The sequence below is a fragment of the Ooceraea biroi genome, chromosome 8 (assembly GCF_003672135.1).
Source record: "Ooceraea biroi isolate clonal line C1 chromosome 8, Obir_v5.4, whole genome shotgun sequence".
Classification (NCBI taxonomy): domain Eukaryota; kingdom Metazoa; phylum Arthropoda; class Insecta; order Hymenoptera; family Formicidae; genus Ooceraea; species Ooceraea biroi.
Genome location: NC_039513.1, coordinates 274,527 through 301,917, shown reverse-complemented (window position 1 = coordinate 301,917; position 27,391 = coordinate 274,527). Strand labels below are relative to the sequence as shown.

Here is a 27,391-nt window from a genome sequence, read left to right as displayed (position 1 = left end):
TGTTACAGATTTCACCGTTACAGAGTTTGATCACCTGGTACAAGGTACGGATCCCGGTGGGGGGAGAGGCGAAGTCCCTCCCCCTGCCCTCCCGCGAAGCGGGCTGAAAAACGAGCGTATATGTGTCCGAGGCTCCAGTTTCGGAAAATATAACCTAACCTAACGTTTTCAGCCCACTTCGTGGGAGGGCAGGGGGGGTGCTGGAGTCCGTGCCGTGTACCAGGTGATAAAAATCTGTACGGTGAAATCTGTTACTTCTGTGAAAGAAGTTACGGGTTGAGGTAGGTTAGGTTAGGTTAGGTTATTATTGAGTCGCGCACGAAATATGGATTAATAGTTACTTAGTACTTTTATTGCAGTTTTCATTCAATGGGATACAATTCAGCCATAATTTCGAAAAATCTATTAATACGCTCATGATATTCATATTTTCGCTTAAATATAAATGCAGCTATATAATAATTATAATGATTTTGTCGAGTGCCGTATCGTGGAAGTCCACTTTTAACGCCACAAACGCTCTTGACGTTTTGAGTATGTACTCCTGTCTGCGGATCCAGAAAATTTTCACTATGATTTACTTTCCGATGTGTAAAGTTATAACTCTGCAAGGAATCATACGCGCGCCAACAGTCGCTGTGAATTGTAGTTCCTGGAGCAATTCGTTGACGTATAATCGATAATAATATGTCAGATGTTCGATGCTCAACTGGTACAATAAAGAAACGTTTTGTATTTCGTTCAATCGCTCCAAATAACCATTGGCCGTGTATGAGACGTCCACGATGATATTTGCGTCTACCAAATTTGGTTTCATCGATTTCTATGATGGTGTTTGGACCACCGATTTGCGTCTTATCAGATGATATCCATTGCAACAGAAGCTACAGGTGGGAGATAGATGTGGATGTGTATGTGTTTGCTTAATTAATGAGGTGTTCAAACTGATGTCCTTCGACTATTTGACAATCTCCTAACCGTACATAAAAATTGTTGAGTACATTTCGTAATTTATCACGTATAATAAGAGCTACTTCATCCATAATACGATTTTGAAGGTCTTGCAAATTTTCCGGTTTTGTAGCATAAACTTTATTTCGCGCGCGACATCGTATTGTGAATGAAGTAGCTCTCGTTACACGTGATAAAATACGAAATGTACTCGAAAATTTTTATGTACGGTTAGGATAATGGATAATGTTAATGCTGTCAGTACTACATATTTGAAAGCTCATACCTCAGACAATATTCATAAAAATAAGGTTATCAACCAGTGTTTTGGAAAGGTCTCGCCATCAGTTTTAACACTGCATGATAAAAAATGGGGTGTTCCATTTAAAAAAATCATGTTGACCTTGACGTGGCCTTGATCCCTCCACTCAAGGTCAAACGGATATGACCATTCAATAGAACTTTTAGAACCTTAAAACTTTTGTCTGAAATATTTTTTTCAAAAATGCTTTGTTTTTGAGATATTTGATCGTTTCGGGACTTTTGGAGGACCCTGTATAATATAATATGAGTATATGTATGTGTCTATTTCTTCCCCTTGGAGTTTGAAAGGCGCTTTTCCGGGGAGCGTACCCGAACCCCTTACATCATCTTTACTTTTCCCTTCCCCTTTCCTCTTACAATCCTTCTTTCATTAACCTGGCCTTTTGCGACCTTACAATGCCTCTAACCTATCTCCCTCCCCTTATCCTTCTTTTCTTCTTTTCCTCTCTGTTCTTCCACCTTCTCTCTCCTCCATCATTCCTCCTAGTTTCCACTCTCTTTCGTCCTCCTCCTGTCATCTCCTTCCTCTTCCTTTCTCTCTTTCCTTGTCCACCTTCCTCTGCAACCATAAACCTTATACAATAATCTTATCACTCCACCTCTCTCCCTTCTCCCTTCCTTTCTCTCCCTCTCCCATCTACCCCCTCTCCCTCTTCACCCCTTTTCTTTCCTTCCTCCTCTCACCCTTCTCTTCTTTCCCTACTTCTTTTTCACCAACTCCTGCTCTCTCTCTCATCCTATATCCACTTTACCCCATCTATCTTCATCTTCCTATTTTCCACTTTTACTATCTTCCCCTTAGCTCTCTCCAGCAGCCTCCATCTCATTCTTCTCTCCTCTATCGTTAAGTTCTCATCTATCCCTATTCCCCATCTCCTCCACGCTTCCCCTCCCTTCTCCATCAAATCTTCTTTATCCCCTCTCCCCCTCATCTCTACTATTACTACCCACTTTCCTCCTTCCCCCTTCCTTTCTTCCACCTCACCTATCTTTGTTCTCTCCCTAGCAATTCCTCCATCATTTCCTCTACTGTGATCCTCCTCTCTTTTTTATTCTCTCCCTCTATTCCCCTACATACTATCTTATTTACCCTCCCCTTTCCTCTTTCTAATTCCTCCCTTATCCTCTTCTCTCTTTTCTTCTTCTGCCCTTTCTTTCTCTTCTCTCTTCTCGATACGTGTTCTCATCTTCCCCTTCCCTTTGTCCTCTCTCTTTCCTCTCCAATTCCTCTTCTCCTCCTCTCCGATCCTTCTTTCTTCTTCTCTCTTCACCTCCTTCCTTCTTCCCTCCGCTCTTTCTATCTTCTCTTCATTTCCACTCTCCGGTTCTACCTTTTCCTCTTCTCTTTCCTTCGTCTCTTCCAGCCTCACCTTCATCTTCCCCATCATCTCCATCATCTCTTCCATCCTCTCCTCCATCTCCACTCTGAACTTTTCCGCTCCTTCCATTTCCCTTTCACTTTTATACCTTTCTCACCATTCTCAAACCTCTCTGCCAGTACTTCCTCTAACACGAGTCGAACATCGATCATACATTCGATTCAGTCCTCGATCCTCACCACCTGTCGCCCTCTTCCAAGTAATTCTTCTACTAGTCTTACCTCCTGATCTTCTACCATCGATCGCGCTTTCGATTTCTATCTTCGATCTACTCCTCCTGTCGCCCTCTTCCAAGTACTCTTCTTACTACCACCATCTCTTTGTATTATCTCCTGCCATTCCTCGTGATTCTCCTTTCTTGCCACGTCATTTCCCCCCTCTAACCTCTCTTCCTCTGCTCTCTCAGCTCTCCTCTTCTTTCTCTCTTCTCCTCCTCTTCTCTCTCCTCTCCTCCTCTTCTCTTTCTTCTCCTCCGTGCCTCCTCTCTTCTCCACTCTTTCTTTCCGCTTCTCTTCTCTCCTTCCTCCTCCATCACCTTCCTCACCGATCTTCTCTTCCTCACGTAACCCCACTCACTGACTCTCATCTCATTCCACTCTTTCTCATCTCTACCTCCTCACTTTTCTTCTCCTCCATGTCCCCTATCTCCTCCGTACTTTCTCTCTCTTCTCTCACATTTTCTTCTCCATCCGACTCCTTATCTCCTCTCACTCCCCTTTTTCTTTCGGAGCACTCTTTCACACTTCCATCTCACCATCCGCCGTCTTTCCTCCCCTAATAATATGAGTATATATATGAATGATATATGAGTATATATATGAGTATATATATGTAGAATGTTATCCTTGAACTGCAAAACATACTTCACGACAAAAGTTGATCCAATCAACAACTGTAGGTGAAGAAATACATAACTCCTTTTCTAAGAACAATTGCCGTGGAGAAGATAATAATGTAAAGTAGCAGATCAAACGACATATTTGTATCATGTCTAGAGAAGCACGTGCATACCATGTTCCCATTAAAGCACTAATTTTAAAATTACATATTTGTCGTTATCGTTTTCTGCCATGAAGTTGTTTATAATATGTTTGAGTACAATGCAACATAAAAGATTCTGACTCTGTATCCAACTGTATAATTGTTTCGCATTGCGGACACTTTATTGTACCGCGAATAACTTTTTTCTCACTCAAATATTGAAGAAGATCTGCATAATTATGCGTTAAATGCAAGAATTCGTGATGTAACATAGTGACGAATATCAAGAGACACGGTAGTGTCTCGCGCCAAGTATATACGCGCAGCGAGACCGACTGTGTACTGTTACGCGAAGCGACGTTTTCAGACATGCTTAGAGTATTAGATCTTAATAACCTCTGAAAAGATCATTTTCAGAGTAACCTCAATGGATAGCTTGGGGTCGAATTATATAAGAAAAGTGTTTTTATTTTTTTTCTATGTGCATTACGAGTGCAGATATTACGATGCAAAAGTCGAATATGATGATTTCACGCTTAAGATACTCCGTTTTCCCCTCCTGCGCAAAGTGAGGGCAAGAGGGGCTCGCGGAAAGGTGAGGAAAAAATGTACAGTTCGGTAGTTTCGACGCTAGATGGCTCGAGATGTAATGTTAACTTCATTATCGATCAAACTTCATTTTATGACGGCGAAGACGCTGCACCACGTCGCCGGACGGCGACGGCGAAGACGTTGCACCACGTCTAACTTCTACTAGTCGATGTAAATCTTGTATTATACAAAGGAATTTACTTATAACATGTAGTTATTTCAATACCTATTAACAATTTGGGAAAAAAGCTATACTCTTAATGATTTATTAAATGTCACAGTTTCACATTGGTGTGAATTTGATGGGTCATATTACTTTTAAAAAATAAAAAGTGATACATATCTTTTTATTGTCACTCTTCCTCTTCCGATCCAAGTGGTAGTAGCTTTCATTTTTCACTTGGATTTTAATTTGTTTAGAATTCAATTAGAATTCAACATAATAATAAAATAATAAATTTTCTGATTTGTATAAATACCCATTTTTATAGTTGGCGCAATGGTTTGATATCATTACTTTTGTAGAGTTCTTTTTTTCTTCGCGCGCGTATACTTGGTGCCTTTTTTGTACCTTTTTTAAAAAGGTAATTTTTTTGTGATAACGAATACTATATGCAATCGCTTGTAAACAGCAACTGAGAGGCGTGAAGGAATACATATGAGTACAAATGGATACACAAGGGCAAGCAGTGATGAGAATTGTTGTTTACAGTATATGTACGAGTTTATGAAGATGTACATAGATATGAACAGTAGAAGTGTGAGCTGAAAATTCGTGTAAAATCATTAAACATTTTTTGTTTATAACTTTTTAAAAAACAACGAGCGACGGTTAAAACCTTTTGAACATTACTCAGGAGGGTAAACTTTATAATATATGTCAAGGTCAAGGTCATCCGAGGGTGCTCCGTTAAACTATATAATTACCCTTTTCATTACTTGATACAAATAATTTACATTTAAAGTACAGATTTGGGTAGGACAGTTTTGTATATTTTAATGCGACCCTGGCACGCCAAGTACTTCAATGTCGTGCAATAAGAGAGTATGCATGAGAAATATTTAGATAAAATACTCAAACTGAATTGCTTCTAAGTACTTGGTTATTTAACAATTGATTTTATATTTAGTTTTGATTTTTATAATAAACTAGCATCCCCCATCGCGGCTTCGCTCGCTCTATAAAATAAGTTTATAGAAAATAAGTTTATAGAAAATGATATAGCCTATGACATTCCAGAGACCCTCAAGATACTCATACTAAAATTTCAAGTCGATTGGTTCAGTAGTTTTAAAGATCCTAGGTAACAAAGGAAAATGTGACTTCTCTTTATATAATAATAAGATATTTTGCTAAACGTTTTGTTGTATACAAGTTGGAACTTTTTATGTACTTGGCGTATTTTTTTCACCTTTGTAAGGGTTTTTTTTATTGGGATCTCACTGCTTTTTGTAGAAATTGTTTATTTTATATATATTCGAACCAATAGAGATCTTTTCCATAGGGTCAACTTTACTTTTTAAATCTGTTATTTTAATAATTTTTGTATCATTCTTATTATATTTTATTATACACTCACTCCCAAAAAAAGCGGTATACTAAAATTTAGGGAAAAATTTACCAACCTTCAAATGATCATAACTTGGTAAATAATGAAGATAAAAATATGTTCAAAAATGCAAAATGAAGCTTCAAGTATCCACTTTAAGAATATTTGAATGGCAATTATGGTCGGCCATTTGATTCAAAATGGCGGATGACAAAATAAGAGGATGCAAAAGTGATAACCGAAAGTCCGAGTTTGTGACGGTGCATGGCGTGAATTAGATATCGCAGCCTAATGGGACCAAATGCAAATGAAAATATAGAGTGTTATCTTTAAAATGCTTTTTACCGAGCTCGATGCGATCATTTTTCGCTGAGTTGTGCAACTTTAAAAAAGAAAACACTCTGTTAAGTAAATTTGGAGTATCTCAACAAAAAATGATCGCATCGAGCTTTGTAAAAAAGCGTTTTAAAGATAAAACTCTATACTTTTATATGCATTTAGTCCCATTGGGCTGCAATACCTACTTTACACCATGTGCCATCGCAAACTCGAATCTTCATTTATCAATTTCGCATGCTCTCCCTTTCCGCCATTTTAAAAAACTCGTCGTGCACAACACACACACCCACACACACACACACATCTACATACACCTACACCCACACACCTGCATACACCTACACCCACACACGCACACACCACATAAGAAGGATTTGGAGTATAAAGAATAATGAACGCAGCAGTTGGAATTATAAAAGAACTAAACGAACCGCAGGGTTTTCTAATTCCTTAGGCCTTGCTGAATCGATGATATTGCAAATTCGAGATTGAATATCTCGGTACCTAACTATCCTAGCACAAAATTTCAAAAACGGTTTTAAAGCTTTGAAACCCTACTTTTCGCAATTTAAATCGAAATTGTGCACGACGAGTTTTTTAAAATGGCGGAAAGGGAGAGCATGCGAAATTGATAAATGAAGATTCGAGTTTGCGATGGCACATGGTGTAAAGTAGGTATTGCAGCCCAATGGGACTAAATGCATATAAAAGTATAGAGTTTTATCTTTAAAACGCTTTTTTACAAAGCTCGATGCGATCATTTTTTGTTGAGATACTCCAAATTTACTTAACAGAGTGTTTTCTTTTTTAAAGTTGCACAACTCAGCGAAAAATGATCGCATCGAGCTCGGTAAAAAGCATTTTAAAGATAACACTCTATATTTTCATTTGCATTTGGTCCCATTAGGCTGCGATATCTAATTCACGCCATGCACCGTCACAAACTCGGACTTTCGATTATCACTTTTGCATCCTCTTATTTTGTCATCCGCCATTTTGAATCAAATGGCCGACCATAATTGCCATTCAAATATTCTTAAAGTGAATACTTGAAGCTTCATTTTGCATTTTTGAACATATTTTTATCTTCATTATTTACCAAGTTATGATCATTTGAAGGTTGGTAAATTTTTCCCTAAATTTTAGTGTACCGCTTTTTTTGGGAGTGAGTGTATATTATAATCCAAAGTCGACACCTTGTATATTATAATAAGATAAAGTGAGATACCCTATATATTATAATTATAATTAAAATGAGACTGTATATTAAAATTGAATGAAAGAAATTTCGTCACGCGTCTCACGTCTCGCTCAACTTTTCAAATTGACATCCATTTAGTTATAAGACGTATTCACGTCAAAAAGTTTAATGAATAGAGCATAATTTTACGATATCATGTACGTTTACGAAAGAGTATATTTGATGGAATTTTACCTTTAACTCAGAAATAGGTTTGGGTTAGGTTATATTTTCCGAAACTGGAGCCCCGGACACATACGCTCGTTTTCAACCCGCTTCGCGGGAGGGCGGAGGGAGGTGACTTCGCCCCTCTCCTCCGCCGGAGCTGGTGTTACAGATTTCACCGTACAGATTTTGATCACCTGGTACACGGCACGGATCCTGGCGGGGGAGAGGGGCGAAGTTACCTCCCCCCGCCCTCCCGCGAAGCGGGCTGAAAAACGAGCGTATATGTGTCCGGGACTCCAGTTTCGGAAAATATAACCTAACCTAACCAGGTTAGGTTAGGTTAGGTTAGGTTAACCTTCAAGCGGGCGCGTAGTCTTTTGAGACGGGAGAGGTCGCGCGTAGTCGTTTCAACCTATTCCAGTTTTAAATGAAATAAAAAAGGAAAAATATAATTAATCATTTATTTTAAGACAATTGTAACATAGTTTTTGGGTTTATTAACATTTTACGTCATAAGTTTTAGAAAATAGCAAATTAAAATAAAAAATTCAAGATCTTTAGCAGTCGCGCGACTTCATCATCACAAAGCTTTTTGTTATTCATTGTAAGATATGGATCTTACAATGTAAGCAAACGACAATTACTAACGAAATAACTTATCGTAAATAGTCGCGCGTAATCTTTTCAGCGATACTACCGTGTACTACGGCGTGTAGTCGATTCGACGCTCTTAGCCAGACTTAGTAAAACAAAAGCAATTTGCAAAGCGCGGGATTTGCGAGAAAAGGATGAAAACAGTTTGTATGTGTTCGTAATAAACCTATTACAAGCTATTAGAGATGGGAAATCCTTACGATGCGGCAATAGGTTTTTATTTAAAGGAATTATCCGGGTGCGGTCGTTTCGACACCGTGCGACCGCTTGAAGGTTAAATCACTTTCCTTCCTTCGTTCATATTCGTCGTTTATGCCTTTCAATATTCAAAATAACTACTATATTTTCGAAACTTCTTTTGTTAATAACTTTTTAATAAACAATGAGCGACGGCTAAAACCTTTTGAAGGTTACTCAGGAGGGTGACCGTGACAACATATGTCAAGGTCAAGGTCATTCGAGGTTGCTCCGTTAATCTAAATAATTACCTTTAAAACTAATATAATATGATGCAATTGTTACATTTTTAACATCTCTTTAATTCGTTGATATGAGAAAATTTTAGCAATTGTTCCAGCACATCAGAATCGCGGACCGGTTTATCTCATTCTTTTGTTTATAGAATACATTGTTCCAATGATTACTTTTATTCTATGTAATGTATGTGATAAAACTTTTAAATGTATAGTTTGGTGCAATTATTACGCTGAGACACGAAAATTAGCATTCTATAATACATAAATTTGTGAACATATAATTATACGAAAATCATCACTTGCCGGCTCATATGTCTGGCATACCAATCAATACATTAAAGAAGTGATAATTATTCCTGATAAGGTTCTTTGAGAAATTAACACAGCACATCGTGATAATAACTTTTTATATTTCGTAACGCAACGTAAGCGGTAAGCGCAGGGCCACAAGTGACCAACATAAGAAACACAAACTTATACATAATCATGGCGTCACACTACCAACCTCCACGACGATAAAAAACTAAACAAATAACTAAACGCACTCTCAATGTTTGATTACAAAATAATTGCAACTGCCTTAACACTCCCTCTTAATCAAATATCAATACAAACACTTTAATCCTAATTCTATTACAAACGCATTATGCTTATTACTCGGTAGCGACTTTGTTAATATGTCTGCTACTATACTGTTACATAGAGTGTTATACGTCGTGCACGACACATGCGGTAAAGTAAAAAGCGGTCATTGGATATGCCGACGAGTCTCTACTCCGACAAATAACGCAAAGCCATCGAAATCGGTTCGGAATGAAAGAGCCGCGGCATCTATGAAATCAATCCGCGGTGCCTGTGAAATCAAGCCGCGGCTTCCTTTATCGCTAAAGAAACTGTTCCGATTGGCGATCTCAGGCGACCAATCGGAAATTAATCCGAATTTATAAAAGGAGATCGAGGCGCGTTACATCAGGCCAGTCGAATTCTGATCGGTAAGCGGGTACATCGTTTTGATCACCGGCATATCCGAGTTCGTGGCTCAGGAGCTCAGTCTCCCTAAGCGTTGCCCAGACAGTTACGCGACTCAGGGCTATCGCCCCTAGGCGTCGTCGCGATTCGCGAACTGCAAAACTGTAAAAACGACTTAACGTCGGAACAATTTGGTGGTGTACTAGTGCCAAATTTAATAAACATATTGGAACATGGTGATTCAGTGAAGCCTATCTTTAGGCTTGTAGGGTGAATGATAATTCACCCTACAAGCGAAAACTATTGTGTGTGGTGAACAGCTCTCCATACACGAAACACACACTATCCGTTGGCTTATATTTAATATTTATTATTCCTTTATCCAATGCATCGCGTATAAAATGATGTCTAACATCAATATGTTTTGTTCGGTTATGATGCTGACAATTTCTAACAATCTATTGCGCACTCTGATTGTCATTATATATTGTTATTGTTTCCTGGCTACTGCCAATCTCTTTTAACAAATTACGTAAAAACATAACTTCTTTTGTCGCATCACTTATACTCAAATACTCGGCTTCTGTACTCGAAAGTGATATTGTTTTTTGCTTTCTCGATTCCCCCAGCCTATTTCACAACTAAACCTGTATATGACTTTCTATCTGTAATATCACCTACCCAATCAGCATCTGCAAAAACTTCTATACTTTCTTTACCCTTTTCAAATACAAGAGCATAGTCAATAGTTCCAACCAAGTACCTAAGTACTCTCTTCGCTGCTATCCAATGCGATTCATTATAACAAGTATTGAACTGAGTTAATAAACTAGCCGCATAAGCTATGTCGGGTCTGGTACATACTGCTAAATATAATAAACTTCCAACTAATTGTTGATACGGATATTTTAAATTAGGCTCAGTACTCTTTTCAAGTTTAATATTCATAATCATCGGTGTTAAAACTGGCTTAGCTTCAAACATGCCAAATCTTACAAGCAAATCTTTTACATATTGACTCTGAGATAAAGTTAACTTACCATTCTTCCTATCTCGTAGTACTTTTATACTTAAACAATTTTTAACATCACCTAAATGTTTTACATCACATTTAGTCTTTAACACGTTAATTAACTTTTCTTTTTCCGCCGCATTATCGCTAAACACAAAAAGATCATAACATAAAGCGCTACTATTACTAACATCCCGTTATCTTTCTTAATATTGTTACGTCCGGGCTGGCCACCTGGTGTAATGGAGTCGATCGCCTCAGCTGACAGTCAGCTGCGTGAGAAGACGCCGATCTCCGAGCGACGGATAATAAACAAGAGAAAAGATCGAGTTGAAGCTCAGCTGCTATCTCAGCTGGACGTGTCGCGAGCTGCTCTGATTGCTTTATAAATACATCGCTTATCCGTAGAATAAAGTCCTGTTCTTTTCTAATAACGCGAGTGTTATTTCCGCGAGCGTGCGAGTGAAAGAGAGTGAGTGGTGAAGCGTGTGTGGAGCCGAGGCTGACCGGACACGTAACAATATATACACACCGCTCGCATTTTGATTGTACATATCCAATATCTGTTAATATATCATGAATGGTCTGATTCCAGGCTCTGCTCGATTGCTTCAGCCCATATATACTTTTCTTAAGTAAACAAACTTTATTTGCACTATCATTTTCAAAACCAGATGGTTACTCCATGTATATTTGCTCATCGAGCTTACTATTCAAAAATGCAGTAGAAACATCTAAATGTTCCATGTCCATATCCTTTTCATTTCCAATAGCAAACAATAATTTTAACATAGAATATCGCACTACCGGTGCAAATGTCTCATTAAAATCTATGCCTTGTTTCTGGCTGAAACCACGAGCAACCAACCGTGCTTTGAACCTCTCAATATTACCTGAAGTGTCTCTTTTAACCTTATAAACCCATTTATTCTTTACTACATTACAATTACTTGGGCGATCTACTAATTCCCATACATTTTTACTAATTAACGAATCATATTCCGTTTTCATTGCCTTTTTCCACTCTTTTTTATGTGAACAAGTAATTGCCTCGTCAAATGATTCCGGTTCTTTACAAATTACATCGTTAGATATTGTATGCATTACAAAATCTTTTGTCCATACCGGTTTACGAATCTCACGTTTCGGTCTATCAATCACTTCATTATCAGCTTGAAGCGTTTCATCCGCGAAAGTGTCATCGTCACTGTCATCTGTCGAAATTACGGAACTATCTACCGCACTTTTATACTCACTAAATCCCCTATCGGATTCCCTTTGCTCGTCCTCTACGTCTGAATCATCGGTTTCATTTCTGCTACTTACGCTGCATGGCTCAAAAGTTGCGTTGACATCTACAGCATCCTGTTGTTCTTCGTCTTCGTTTCTGATATCATCTTCCAAAAAAGTGACGTCTCTGGCCTTAATAACCTTTTCAGGTTGTAAAGGATCCGCTAACCTGTATCTTTTGGTGTGATCGCAATAACCCACCATTATATATTCTTTTGATTTAGGATCAAGTTTCTTCCTGAGCTCTTCGGGGTGTGTACAAAAACTCTACACCCAAAAATCCTTAAGTTGCTAACATCAGTCTTGTATCCTGACCATAATTCTTCAGGAGTTGCCCTGGGAACAGCAACAGTTGGACTCCGATTCTTCACGTAGATTGTTGTCATCACAGCTTCGCCCCAATACTTCTTACTTAATCCAGAATCTTGCAGCATAGCTCTGGTTTTCTCTATTAGGGTCCTATTTAACCTCTCAGCTACTCCGTTTTGCTCGGGTGTATACTGAACTGTAGTTTCGTGGATTATTCCATTCTTCTTAAAGAAAACTTCAAAATGCTTATTGCAGTACTCTAAACCATTATCAGTTCGTACCTTTTCAATCTTCAAACCGGTTTGGTTCTCAGCTAGCGTCTTGAATTCAACGAATTTGTCAAATACTTGCCTCTTCGACTTAATAAGATAGCCAAACGTTTTTCTTGTAAAATCGTCCGTAAAAGTAAGCAAGTAACGAGATCCACTCCAAGTACTCTCGCTAATAGGGCCGCACAAATCCGAATGAATTAACTCTAATTTTTCTCCGGCTCTTCTTGCTTCTCCTTTTGGAAACTTCTTTCTTGTTTGCTTCCCCTGGATACACGGAACACAAGCCTTAACGTTCTCTCCTTGTTGAAAATCTATTCCAATAGCGAGGCCATTTTTTAGTTTCTGCATGCCTCTGTAACTTAAATGGCCCAATCTCCTGTGCCATATATTATTTGAGGTCACCGCAGCCATTGAAACAGGCATCTCACACTTATCTTGCTGATCCAACCTATATATTCCATCTGTCTTCGTAGTTGATATCTTGTATTTACCTTGAATCTTGCACTTAACCTCATTATATATGCGACATTTTTCATTATCAAATACAACGATCCAACCTTTCTCAGTTAATTTACTTACAGATAATAGATTTACTGCGATATCGGGTACATACATAACATCTGTAATAGTTTCTTCCTCATCGTCTTTCAAATTCACTATAACTTCACCTGTTCCTTTACTGCGTAGGGCTTGGTTATTTGCAATAATAATATTCTTTTGTCCAATAGCTGAATGTTTGGAAAACCAATCATTTTGCATGGTTATATGTGTCGTACAACTTGAATCAATGTACCAACCATTCTTGTCAAAATTTCCAACCGCCAAACTCGTAGCTAATAACAATTTCTCATCTGTCTTCTTCGTTGACTTTTGCTGTCTCTCCTTCGGATTCGGTTTTTCTTTCTTGTCCTTTTTGAATTGAGGACATTTAAACTTGATGTGGCCTTCTTTTCCACAGTTGTAGCAGATTACTGTTTTCTTTTGAGTTGTGCCCTTGCGTGAACTCTTCAAAACAAGAGTAGCATCACCGCTGGCATCTGTAGAACCTCTTCTATAATCCTCAGAAAGTAATCTGGTCTTCACCATCTCACTAGAAAGCCTATCGTGTGTTGCTTCTAGTCCCATGACTAGCGGATCGAACTCCATTGGAAGACCTCCTAACATCAGCATCGCAACTTTTTCGTCATCTACTTTGTGTCCGATGTCTGCTAGCTGTTGTACGAGTGAAACCAATCCGCTAACATACTCTTCCATCGAGTTGAAATCCTCATACTTGGTCTGCAATAGTCTACGTAAGATAGTCAATCTTCTACATAGCCCTTTATCCTCAAAGGCTACTTGTAGATTTTGCCATGCTTCCTTAGAAGTGCTTGCGTTGCTCACATGGACATAACATGAAGATTGCACATTTAAACAAATTTTTGCCAATGCCATCTGATCCTTCGTTGCATCATTATCCGTGCCTAAAATACAATTCCATAGTCCATCCATAATTAACGTCATTTTCATCGTGAACTTCAAGTTATTGTAGTTCTTTGTGCCTTCTAGCTTCTCGATCGTGTATCCACCGCCGCCGACAATAACCTGCATCTGATTTGTCGCAGCGCCACTCGAACCTGAACTATTCATCTTTGGCACCAATTAATAAGGCAAACTTCGTTGTCCAAAAAACGAGTTGTAAAAATAACTCACGTGAATCTGTGCCGTTCGGCCACCTAACCTCAGCCGTGTACCACTTTCTAAATATACACGTAACTTCTACGTTACTCCTTTTCTTCAAAGCGTTTGTATCGTATCTGTAGCCGCGACTGGGCGTGTGCCTGGGCTCATAACCTGATAAGGTTCTTTGAGAAATTAACACAGCACAACGTGATAATAACTTTTTATATTTCGTAACGCAACGTAAGCGGTAAGCGCAGGGCCACAAGTGACCAACATAAGAAACACAAACTTATACATAATCATGGCGTCACACTACCAACCTCCACGACGATAAAAAACTAAACAAATAACTAAACGTACTCTCAATGTTTGATTACAAAATAATTGCAACTGCCTTAACAATTCCGTATAAGGTATTCTGCTCCAATCACCTTGATCTTGAGATATGTTATCAAGGACATTACTCTGCGTATTCTTCAAAAGGTTTTAATCGGCTCTCTTTGTTCGTTGAAAAATTATTAACAAAAGAAATTTTGAAAACGCACCAGTTAATGTTAACGCCAAAGGATATAGTTTGTTAGTAACAAACAAAAAATTTAATACTGAGTTACGGAGTTGGATTAGGTTAGGTTTTTGTGAAAAGAGCTCTGGTCCTTCCCCTGCTCACACTTTTACTGTTTGTACTTATTTTACAACGTGGAATTATAAAATAGTAGTTGCGCTTATTGATCGTTCTATTATATAATCTTCAATATAATCTAACCTAACCCAACCCCAATGTAACTTATTGCCATTAAATTATTGCCTTTTTTTGTAAATAACTTTTTAATAAACAATAAGCAAAAATGGGTAAAATCTTCTATAGATTGCTGTAGATTCTGTAGATACTCGGAAGGGGTGACCTCTATAATATATGTCAAGCTCAAATCCTCGCTTGGACAGTCGAAAACGCGTGCGAAACTATTAAATTTCTTTAATAACTTTTTAATAAACAACGAGCGACAGCTAAAACTTTTTCGCGGGTTACTCAGGGGTGCGATTTCTATAATATAATCTCAAGATTAAAGTAATCGGGGCTGACTCTCCTAATCTGTATAATTATCTTCTTTCGCCTTCTTAAATTGATGAGTCTACTGATAATTATATAGATTAGGTGAATTAGCTCCGATTATCTTGATTTCGACATATATTATAGAACATGGGCGCCCGCAGAAAAAATTCAAAGGAGGGGGCAAAACCTTAAGATTTCTCTAAAGATAGGAAACTCAAGTAAAAAACAAAAGGAAAATTTTCATTTCGAAATTATATCAGATATATAACTTATGGTATTATTTATTTATGAAATTTCTTTTCTTTTCTTTTCGTTTTTTGTTCATGACTTAGAATTTTAATTGCAATTTTTCAATTCCAGGGAGGGGAAAACTGCCCCTCCTTTCCCCTCCCTCCGGGCGCCCATGTTATAAAGGTCACACTCCTGACTCATCAATTTAGTAAGGCGAATGAATAATCAAACATTAATTTATAATACTGCAATAATTAAGTTTCATTAAATGAGAGTGCAGGGAAAAAGATCTCTGCCTACAAGCTCAATGTTTTTATATATACAGTATGTAAAAATTATTTATTTATTTTATTAAATTATATCCTAGCGTGGGGTGATATTTTTCGCAATGGATCTTTCATTAATTAATTAGGCAGTACATATTAACATCTTTCGTTCTTGAATAGTAAGTCGCTACGTTTCAAGACTGACGAAATGTTGGCACGTAGTAGACGAATGTGTTCTTGGAACGTTAAAAATTTCTGCATTGAATCTAACAAAATTGTTGGCATGCAGTTATGAAAAATTCGTCCGTCCATCAGACATTGGTCAGTGTCCGCAATTAAATATATACGTTTGAATTAAATTATTTCGTTAATAATTTTTCAACGAACAATGAACGCCGACTAAAATTGTTTGAAGGGTACTCAGGGCGATGTCTTTAACAATATGTCTCAAAGTCAAGGTGATTGGATATGAGTCCCTTATACAGAATAATTACTGAAGAAGTAATTATTAATATGCGCGGAAATTAATTATAATCATGAACGAATATTATTGCGAATTCGATATGTGTGAATATATTGGGTTGTTCGGAAAGTTATTTCGTTTTTTCAAGGAAAAATGAAAGGCGGTTTTTTCATATTTAGAATAAATTTTATTCAGTGATGTATTGGCCATTTTGTTCCACTACCTTTCGCCATCTTTTTGGCAACTTTAAGATTCCACGCTCATAGAAGTCCTTCTCCTTATTGACAAAAAATTGAAGCAAGTGATTTTTGACGCCTTCATTTGAATCGAAGTTTACATTGTTCAAAGAATTTTGTAGAGACCGGAACAAATGGTAATCGGATGGTGCCAGATCAGGAGAGTATGGTGGGTGTGGTAGCACATCCCATCCAAGCTGTAAAAGCTTCTGGCGAGTGACCAAACTTGTGTGTGGTCTGGCATTGTCGTGATGGAATACGACACCTTTCCTATTCGCCAATTCTGGTCGCTTCTGCTTGATGGCAGCATCCAATTCATCCAGCTGACGACAATACACTTTCGAATCAATCGTCTAGTTGCTTGGTAGTAGCTCGAAAAATACGATTCCCTTCCAATCCCACCATACAGAAAGCATGGTCTTCTTTTGATGAATATCTGCCTTGGATGTCGATTGAGCAGGTTCATCTTGCCTGGACCATGATCGTTTTCGCTTAACATTGTCGTAAACAATCCATTTTTCATCTCCAGTTATGATTCGCTTCAAAAATGGTTCATTTTCTTCACGTTTCAACGATGAATCGCAGATGGTAATGCGTCGAATCGAGTCAATTTCCTTTAAATTGTGTGGAATCCAAATATCGAGCTTTGAAACGAATCCAAGGCGTTTCAAATGATCGTAAACGGTCGAATTCGATAAATTTAACTTTTCAGCAATTTCGCGTGTTGTTATGCGACGGTTTGCATCCACCAGAGCCTTTATTTTCTCGTCATCAGCTTTAATTGGCCGACCTGAACGTGGTGCATCTTTCAAATCGAAATTTCCAGTACGAAATTTCGAAAACCAATTCTGACACTGACGTTCACTCAATACATCTTCTCCGTACACGGCACACAATTTTTTTCTCGCTTACACTGCATTTTTACCCTTTTGGTAGTAAAAAAGCAAAATATTACGAAAATGCTCACTTTGATTTTCCATGTTTGATGTGATGCCAAAAAAATTACTTGACAGATCGCAACACAATAAGATACTAAATGACGTCTGAAATGTCAGTTGTCAAAATATAAAACGAATTTGCCGCTTAGAGTAAGATTAAGTATCGAGGAACGCGACTAACGACATCTCTTTGTGAAAAACGAAATTACTTTCCGAACAACCCAATATTTATTATACAATTATGACTTCAGTTCTTGTTTTATTGATCTCGGAAGTTATAAAATAAATATTATTATTTAACGAATCATCTTTCTCCAGATGAAATTTAGAAAACGGATTTTTTGCATTATATTAGTTAATATTTATATAATTTAATAGCAATAATAATATCTAACTTGAAGTGTAACAGGCTCGATATCTTCCAATTACGAAGTAAATCAACGGCAACGAGCCAAAGCTGGGTGTCCAGTGCTTCTTATTTATTTAAATCCAAATTCAAACCATACAAACGTTTCGGTCACAACGTTGGACCATCTTCAGTGTAATATTTTCCTGTTTTAAGTTAATAATATCTAATTCTCAAGATTAAATTAAATCTATTCTCAAGATTAAATTTAGAAAATGGATTTTTTATATTATAGTAGTTAATATTTATACAGGGTGTTTCCTAAGTAAGTAGACAAACTTAAGGAGGATATTCCTTGGCTTATTTTAAGAAGAAAAGGTCATATAAACATATGTCCTAAACTGCTTTGTTTTCCAAAAAAAGTACATCACTGTTTTCGTTCACTTTTCGGATAGCGTGCTTTTGCAGTACGAGTCAACAAATTTCAACAGATCTCAGAAATCGCATAATAGATGGATGTGAAAGAATATGTAACACTCCAGGTATTTTTGAGCGTGTACGTTAATCAATGGAAAGGAGAGTTGAGGCGTGTATCATGGCTGCAGGTGGACATTTTCAGCAGTTACTGTGATGTTATTATTTTTCTTTTTAGTTACTATTTTCTTTTTCGTTATAATTTTTCTTTTTGGTTACTATTGTTTTTCATTTGTTTCATTTGCAATAACACAAACTGTTCTATAATAAACGAAAAGTGAACGAAAACAGTGATGTACTTTTTTGGAAAACAAAGCAGTTTAGGACATATGTTTATATGACCTTTTCTTCGTAAAATAAGCCAAGGAATATCCTCCTTAAGTTTGTCTACTTACTTAGGAAACACCCTGTATAATTTAATAACAATAATATCTAATATTATATTTATCGTCAATATAACAACACACATGGTAAGTAAAATAAAGGTTCATTTTTTACAAATTTGTATTATAATGAAAAGCTCATTAATTAGAATTGATGAAGTTATATATACATTGTATAAAATTTAACTCTGTATAATTGAAATTTATGTCAATACATTTATGTCAATACAAAACAATTATTGTAATAATAAGTAAAAAAATCACGTGATTGTAGTTATACAGTTTCCTTTTCCCGATCATTTAATATCTTGTTTCTGCGACCTCGTCCGCGAATAAATAATTCAACCAGAACGTTAACCAGCTGTCCTTTCGATTGCACACATTCCACGTATATATGCGAATAAATAGTCAATAAATAAGAATTTGAACTATAATGCCTTGAAAAATGTTCGCTAGTTTTTACAAAGCAAAATCAGTATGCAATTGTCCATAACATTTTTTTGTTCTTTCTAAACAAATTCTATCGAAACACGTGATTCTTCTTTACAATACTTCTAGTTACAATATATTTTCTTAGGAATTATATTTTCTTGAAATTTTACTGTTTCTTCTAAACACCTAGAAACTTTCAAATTTCATTATTATTTCGTAAGTCTAATTACATGTAAGTCTGAAATATAATATATCCTAATTTTATAACAAAGAAGACAAAGAAAGATTGTTCACAAATTTACACCAAAATTAAATTTCAATTAAAAAAACTATGTATCATTAAAATTGATTTAAAACATCTCCTCTAAAATAATATTTATAATATTAATTCCACAATAACTATCATACCCAACATATTTTTAATTATAATTCTTCATTTTAACTCTTTTAATTGCGAAATAATTTTTTTAAAAACTCAATTTTAATAAAACCTGATACAAAAGGTACAATAAATAAAATCTTATTCAATTTGCTATCTTTCGATTTTATATTTTCTATGAAATGGATATATTAGTTCTATATTTATATAAAGTTTACCTATATAATATATTGCTTTATTTATTATATTATATTTTAATTATCATTATTAAATAACATAATTAACATTTTTTAATTTGCTTCTTTATAATAGTTTTACAAAAACAAGCTTTATAATAAACTTCAAAGAAACAAAGAATATTATGGATCAAATATTTGATTCGCTTATTCGCTTGCGCAATAGTTCGAAGAAAGTATAAATTTAATTTAATAAATAATAGACAAACTTTATATTTTAATATTTATTATTAATAATAATTATATGTAAAACAAATGATATTCTTACCAAATCCCAGTTATTTAATAGTTCAGAATTGTTTTATTATTTTCAATTTTATAATATTCTCGATATCTGTTCAAGAAACATATATATCTATATAGCAATAATGTAATAATGCAATGAAACAGCATGAGCGCAGCCGTGAATAAATTCACGAGATTTATATACCCTTTTAATAGAATTTATAAAGAACAATTAAACGACTGACGTAACTGTGATACTCTCGCGACTAATAAGTGAGAGTCGTTCCGATCAAGTGACTAACCCAATACCTTCAAGAGAGAATTTACGTGGTATGTTGCCTCTCCTCGCGCTTGCGTTTGTGCATGCGAATAATGTATGGATGTGGAACGGAACGTAGTTTGACATGGCGCTTTTAGTTCGACAGACTTGTTTTTACGTAATGATGTCAATCAATTTTTTCGATACGAGGACCTAGTGAAAAGCACACTAAGAGCACTCTGATTGTGAAAAATAAAGAAAGAAAAATTTCTGATGCGAAATCACTTATATATATGTGTGTATATATATATCTTTGTTAGGAATTTTTATTTTTATGTTTATTTATATACACGCATAACTTCATTATACTACATATTTATATATGATATAATATATAATAATTACATAATATAATTAAAGTCAGTAAAAAAATATATAAATATGTATAGTATAATTAATGTTATAAATGTGTGTATAACACTAATTATATTATGAATATATATTATATAATTAAATATATAAATATATAAATATATAATATATAAATATATAATATAATTAAAATTATTTAAAAAAATATATATATATGCTTTTTTCATAATTATATTATTAAAAATTAAATTATAATTAAAATTATTTAAAAAATACATGTATATACAGCGTATTCGGTAATAAAAATATCAAGACTCGTGAAAAGAAGAATTTGAGTTAAATAGAAAAAGCCTGTATCGTTTGCGATAATAATAATTATCGAGATATTAAAGACGATTACCAAATAAATATGTAAGTATCTCGCTGAGGCAATGCATGGAGTGTTCTAAGCGTGGTAGCGGCGGTATTACCTAACAACGCCAACAACGTAAAGACGCGGTAAGGGGAAGAACTACACACGCCGCTGGCATTCTTTCCTAATATTTTTTAATAGATTGTTGCTTTGCCTAGAGCGCTACGCCTATCACTTCGGCACGCGAAACGCATGCCCATTTAAATCTCTTTACGTCTTGAAATGCGTTTAGCCAGATGTTGGAATGACGGGAACAGCATAGATTATAATTATGTTCATGATTATGTTCATCTCCTTTGTGATACATGGTCGAGCATTATCGTACTGTATGCCCAGTACATGGTCATTTTTGACGCATAGCTTAAAAATGATTTACTGTTGGTAATACTCTGCAGTAATAGTTTCGTCAAGATCCAGCAATTCATAGCAATTCATAGCAATACTTCGTACCCTTTATATTCCAACAGATATACAAGGTGTCCCAGAATAACCTCACTCGAACTACACCAGAAGATTCCTGAAAGCAACCAAAACAAATTTTTCCTTTATGAAAATTTAATCCGAATGATTTTTAAATGAGAGCTACTTTAAGTTATCCAATTAGCATACTAGATCGCGTGCCAGTCAGGAGCGGCACAAGGCATGCGCTTAGCGCATCCTAAAATATCACGTGAGTTATATAGTTCATTTTTCTTCTACCTTATTAATTTTATAAATTAATAAATAAATTTAATTATAAATTAATAAATTTTATTACGTAATTATAAATATAATATTTGACTGTATCATTATTTTGAATATACAGTAACCGGCAAAAATAAAAAGCCACCTCATCTATAAGACTGATTTGCTTCATAAAGATACAAAAAATATATTATAGGTTTTTTTATAACTAAAATTAAAAATTTATGTGTTAATTAAATATTATAGTTTAAAACAATTTAAGTCAAGGCGGTTTTTTTATTTAATATTCTATTTATTTCTAAACATCATATATTTAAGAGTGACAAAATTAAAAAGCCAGTTAAGATAATACAGAATTTTAATTTAAAGAAACAACAATATTATTTTACTGAATAGTTAATATGATTTCCTTTAGCCTCAATAACTTTTTGAAGTCTTCTTGGTATACTTTCAACTAGATTTTGCAAATGTGAGTCCAGATTCTCCCATGCTTTTTGTAACGCTTCAAAATAAGAGTTTTTATTAGTTATTCCATATTTGTGAACTCTATTATCCAGAATCCCCCACAGATTTTCGATTGGGTTCAAATCTGGAGACTGTGGAGGCCATTCGAGCTGTTTGATTCGACAGGTACGGAAAACAGCTTGACTTTTCTTTGTTGTATGTTTCGGGTCGTTATCTTGCTAAAAAATAAAATTATCTTTTAGCCCGAGTTTCAGCAAAGACTCCTCTAAATTTTCATTAATTCTGTCAATGTAGACATCTGCCGTAATTCCATCAATTTTTACAAGATTTCCGATTCCTGCCCATGAGAAACATCCCCAGATCATAACAGATCCTCCACCATACTTTACAGTTTTCTGAGTATGACGATCTTGAAGTTCTTCTCTGCGTTTTCTCCAGACTCTAATCCGCTTCTTTTGTTTTCAAATAACTCGAATTTGCTTTCATCTGTCCATAGAATCTTTTTCCAAAAGTCCAATGGCATATTCGCGTACTTCCGAGCAAACTGTAAACGTTTTTTCTTATTGATAACGCTGATGAAAGGTCGTTTACGTGCGAATCAACTGTGTAAATTTGCTTCATTAAGTCTACGACGGATAGTACTGTCAGAAACATTGAGATGAGTATTTTTCTGAATTTCTCTGACAGTAATCTTTGGGTTTTTTTAACTTCTCGGACTATTTTCATATCTTCCCGCTTGGATGTTACTCGTTTTCGGCCTCTTCCGATTCTATCTGTCACCGATCCAGTTGACTGGAACTTCCTTCTGATCTGTTTTACCGCTCCTCTGCTTACTTCGTAGGTTTTGCTATCTTCCATTAGGAAAGACCTTTTTGAATATCCCGCACAATTAGGTTTCGAACTTGTATGGAAATTGGTTTTCCTCCCATTTTTGATTACGGACTTCGGACAATAACCAAAGCAAGACGATGTCGGAAAAATGTATGCAATAACGTGAAGTGAACGCAGTAATGCGAACATGAGAAACTTCACGATAAACAAAACTGTTGACATGAAAATCACAAAGTATTATACATATTATACCAAATAGACCTTAGTGGTTTTTTTATTTTGTCAATTTAATAAACTGTATTATTTAAGAAATATAAGTAAAATTAAAAATAAGCAATAATATTATGTACTTTTTAAACTTAACCTTTTAAAATATAATAAATGCTTCATATTTCATCAATAAAAATAACATTATTTTAATATTTTTATTAAAATATAATGTGAAACAGGATAATTAAGGAGGTGGCTTTTTATTTTTGCCGGTCACTGTAAGTATATCTGTTATGAAAGAATTTCTCACGGATGTATTGAAAGAAAGATTAAATATAAAATACTATACTTAAATGATATATAAATAATATTTCGTACGAAGAGTAATTTCAATCTTTTGTGAAATAATTGTAGCCTAGAAATAGGCTGATTATTATTACATTAAATATTATTTATAGTTTTTATATTTATATTATAGATGTTCGAAATACATTTTTATGTACGCGTTTATTCTGCGAATGAGATTTTGCTGTACATCAGAGTTCAAAAATATCGTGATTTTATATAAATATCAAAATATCAGATATTTATGAAAAAAATATATCATGATATCATATATCAATTACCTCATTTCACTAAAAAAGTTGTATATGGTATATTTATCGATGCTTTTAAAATAAAAAGGATAAGAATATTTCTAATAAAAGAACATTTATCTCTTAAAACATTTAAATTTGGAGAGCAAAATAATATTTTGTTGCATTTAACTACACAAAATATATCGATTAATATTGATTGATTTTTATACTGGTTTATTGAATAAATCAAATGATATATATATCGTGATATATATCATGATATTTATCTAGTGATACATATCCTGCTATACATACACTGAAGCATTTCTGGTTTAATAGTCGTAACTGCACAGAAAAGTCGTTTTTCTAATTCTTCTAACGTTTCTACAAAATTCTTATAAATAAAATTTTTCAGATAACACCATAGAAAGTAATCTAATGGATTTAAATCAGGTGATCTCCCCGGCCATTATAGGACCATCTTGACCAGGAATTAGAAAACTTGTGTTTAAATAACATCTGCTTTATGAAGTAGTGCTCCATCCTGTTGGAACCACATTGTTTTACGGATATGTATGATATGGTAAATCCTGAAGATCGTATCGTAAATGTTCTGTCAAAAAATCAACATAAATATTTCCTCTTAGTCTGTTCGGAAGAATGTACGGTCAAAGTTGGTCACCTATTATATCAGCTCCATATTTAATTTTCAGTGAACTGGAAGTTCTCTAAATATAAAAGGATTTTCTTCTGTCTAGTAAGGTGCGTTATGTGCATTAAAAAGTTCTTCTTGTAAATATTCTTGTAAAGATTCATCGGTGAATAAAATACTGGCCATGCTACATGCGACCAATCAGATAGCCTAACTAATATGAGGGTTGAAGTACAATGGCATGTGAATCGGACGAGATGAACCAGTAGCATGGTCAGCGCGATCTCCCGACTTGACATCACCCGACTTTTATTTATGGGGTTATTTAAAAAATGTCGTGGATAAGCGCGAACCCACACCTCGAGAAGACGTGATTCAAAGAATCGAAACTGCTTCTAGAAACATACCACGGGCCGTATTATTAAAAACTGTTAATCATTTCGAGCGAAGAATCGCGTTATGTATTCAAGAAAATGAAAACGTCTGTGAACATCTTTTCTAATATGTTTATAAAAATTCGGCAAGGGAACTTATGCAAATCAAGCACCCCGAATCGTGAAAGGCAAGGGGACTCACGTAAAGCCCCGTCTCGTCCACATCGTTCATCCTGCCTAATGTTAAGCACGGGAAAATGCGTTTCAATCAGTCTGGAGCTGGTTGTCTATCAAGCAGAATCAGTTCAGATAATAGATAGGAACAACACACACACGCACATAGGTGGAGGGCGGTTTGGAGTCATACAATACGCACACTGTATGGGGGTGGAAGCTTTTTACTTAAATTATAAATTTTGGAACGCTGTAATTCACTGAAAAATGATTCAAGAAACAAAAAACCGTTGTATTCGTCTCATTGTCAGCTACAACTTTTATTTCAAGAAAAAAATCGACTTCCATTTAAAAAAATGGCCGCCATGATGAAATCTCTAAAGTGACGTCATCTAGAATTAAATTGATAATATCATCATCTTTCCCTCTCGAAGGCATAAAACTTTTGTCTGAAACAGGTTTTTGAAAAACTTCTCCTTTTCAAGATATTCGCGTGTATTGATTAAAATAGTCTACCTTGTATATACAATATATATATATATATATATATATATCCACTCTTAAAAAAAGCCGTGTTAAATCAAATCGAAATCATTGTTGCCTCTTTTCCGCGACGCTGATTGGTTATCTCGATTCGCGTTGTGCGTTATGTTCAGTTTAGATTACCATCGCGTGGCTGTCTTCGCGTGGAGATTAACAATTTGGTAGAGTGTGATAATTGTGCATATAATAAATAATAGATATAAGATATTATTCGAAAACATTATTAATATTGAAAAATAAAATAGCGCGCGCCTGTGTTGTACTAGTATATGATAAAATTGATAAAAATATTAAATAAAAAATTGTTATAAGTATTGCTTCTACATGTGTTTTAGTTAAAATGGAACTTCACCGTTTTGTCTGACAGTGACAGTCAAAAGCGGAATACTTTCTCTGTTACACTGGAAAGCAAATCAACGGTTTCAGATGCCACAAGGTCACTTCATAACGGACATTCACACAGTATGTGAAATCAACGTTCTAGATTTCATATTGTGTGTTAGTTTGCACGGCTTCAAATATTCGTACAATTTTTCAAGGGAGAAAATTAATTTTAATAATAAAAGAATAAATTTTCAAATTTTTCAAATTTGATATACTTTAAATAAAAAACATCTAAAAACTTTTCTTCTTTCTAAAAGAAAAAAAGAAAGAAAATAATTGAGGTGTCAAGTTCACATATGGTGTAGATTATTTTTGTTTATTATTGAAATATGGTACTATAATAAACTTATATAACAATTTGCATCAATTATAAAAACATTTAATGCGAATTTAATGCGAACTAGTACTATTAAACGAGATAACAGTTTAATTGTCACAATAATGACTAATTTTACACTTAACTATTTTAATAAATAAATAATTTTCTTATCACTCTCTTTTTCTCTCTGCTTTTTCTTTTTTTAATTTATTCGTTAATATTTGAACAACAAAATTACCTTTTTAAAAAAAGGTACAAAAAAAGCGCCAAGTATACGCGCCTGAAGTTCTTTCAAAAAAGGACTCTACAAAACTAATGATATGAAGAAATTGCGCCAACTGCAATGGGTATTTATGCATAATAATGACAGGAAATGTTATCATCTTACAGTTAATGTTATTTAAAATTAGTGATACAAAAATTATAAAAATAACAGATTTAAAAATTAAAGGTGTACCTACAAAAAAGATCTGTATTGGTGCAAATATATATAAAATTATTAGTGGAATTTTTCATCAAGGTGAACGTACAATTGATGGACATTATACAAACATAGTACGTGCTAAAGGTACCGAATGGCAATTAATAAATGATTCGAAAGTACAAAAGTGCAGTTGGCCTCGAAATGCTAAAAATGCATATATATTTTTTGCAGAAAAAATATATATAAAAAATGTTTGCAAAAAGCAATGAGATCCCATTAAAAAAACCTTATAAAGGTGAAAAAAGTACGCCAAGTACATAAAAAACCTCACCTTGTATACAATAAAAAGTTTACACTGCTATTTATAAAAATCAAAACTAAATATGAAATCAATAGTTAACTAGCCAAATCCCTCGAAGCAATTCAGTTTGAGTATTTTATCCAAATGTTTTCCATGCATACTCTCTTATCACATGACGACATTGAAGTACTTGGCGTGCCCGGATTGCAGTGGTCATGTCTTCTTCTAAATAGCTTATAAAATTCTTATAAATTTGTACAGCATCTTGATTTTTACTGTATTTTGTATCTTGATTTTCAATAATGACTCACAAATCTTGTTAGTTTAAAATATTAAAATAAACACATTTACAGTTTTGCAGACTAAGAAAGTGATTATAAATATCTCTTTTCATTACTTAAGTACAGATTATAGGTAGGACAACATGTTTTAATGTGAGATAGATGGATGGATGGATGGATGGATGGATGGATGGATGGATGGATGGATGGATGGATGGATGGATGGATGGATGGATGGATGGATGGATGGATGGGATGGATGGATGGATGGATGGATGGATGGATGGATGGATGGATGGAT

General features: G+C 34.9%; 1 non-coding gene across 1 annotated transcript in view; it reads left to right on the top strand.

The window, feature by feature from the left end:
• The window catches only part of LOC105285972, a 38,034-nt gene that overhangs the window by 3,518 nt on the left and 7,125 nt on the right, over positions 1-27,391 (top strand). Inside the window, exon 3 of the transcript XR_003406887.1 lies at positions 25,717-25,843. This is a non-coding gene — a transcript (uncharacterized LOC105285972). The remainder of the gene's footprint in view (positions 1-25,716; positions 25,844-27,391) is intronic.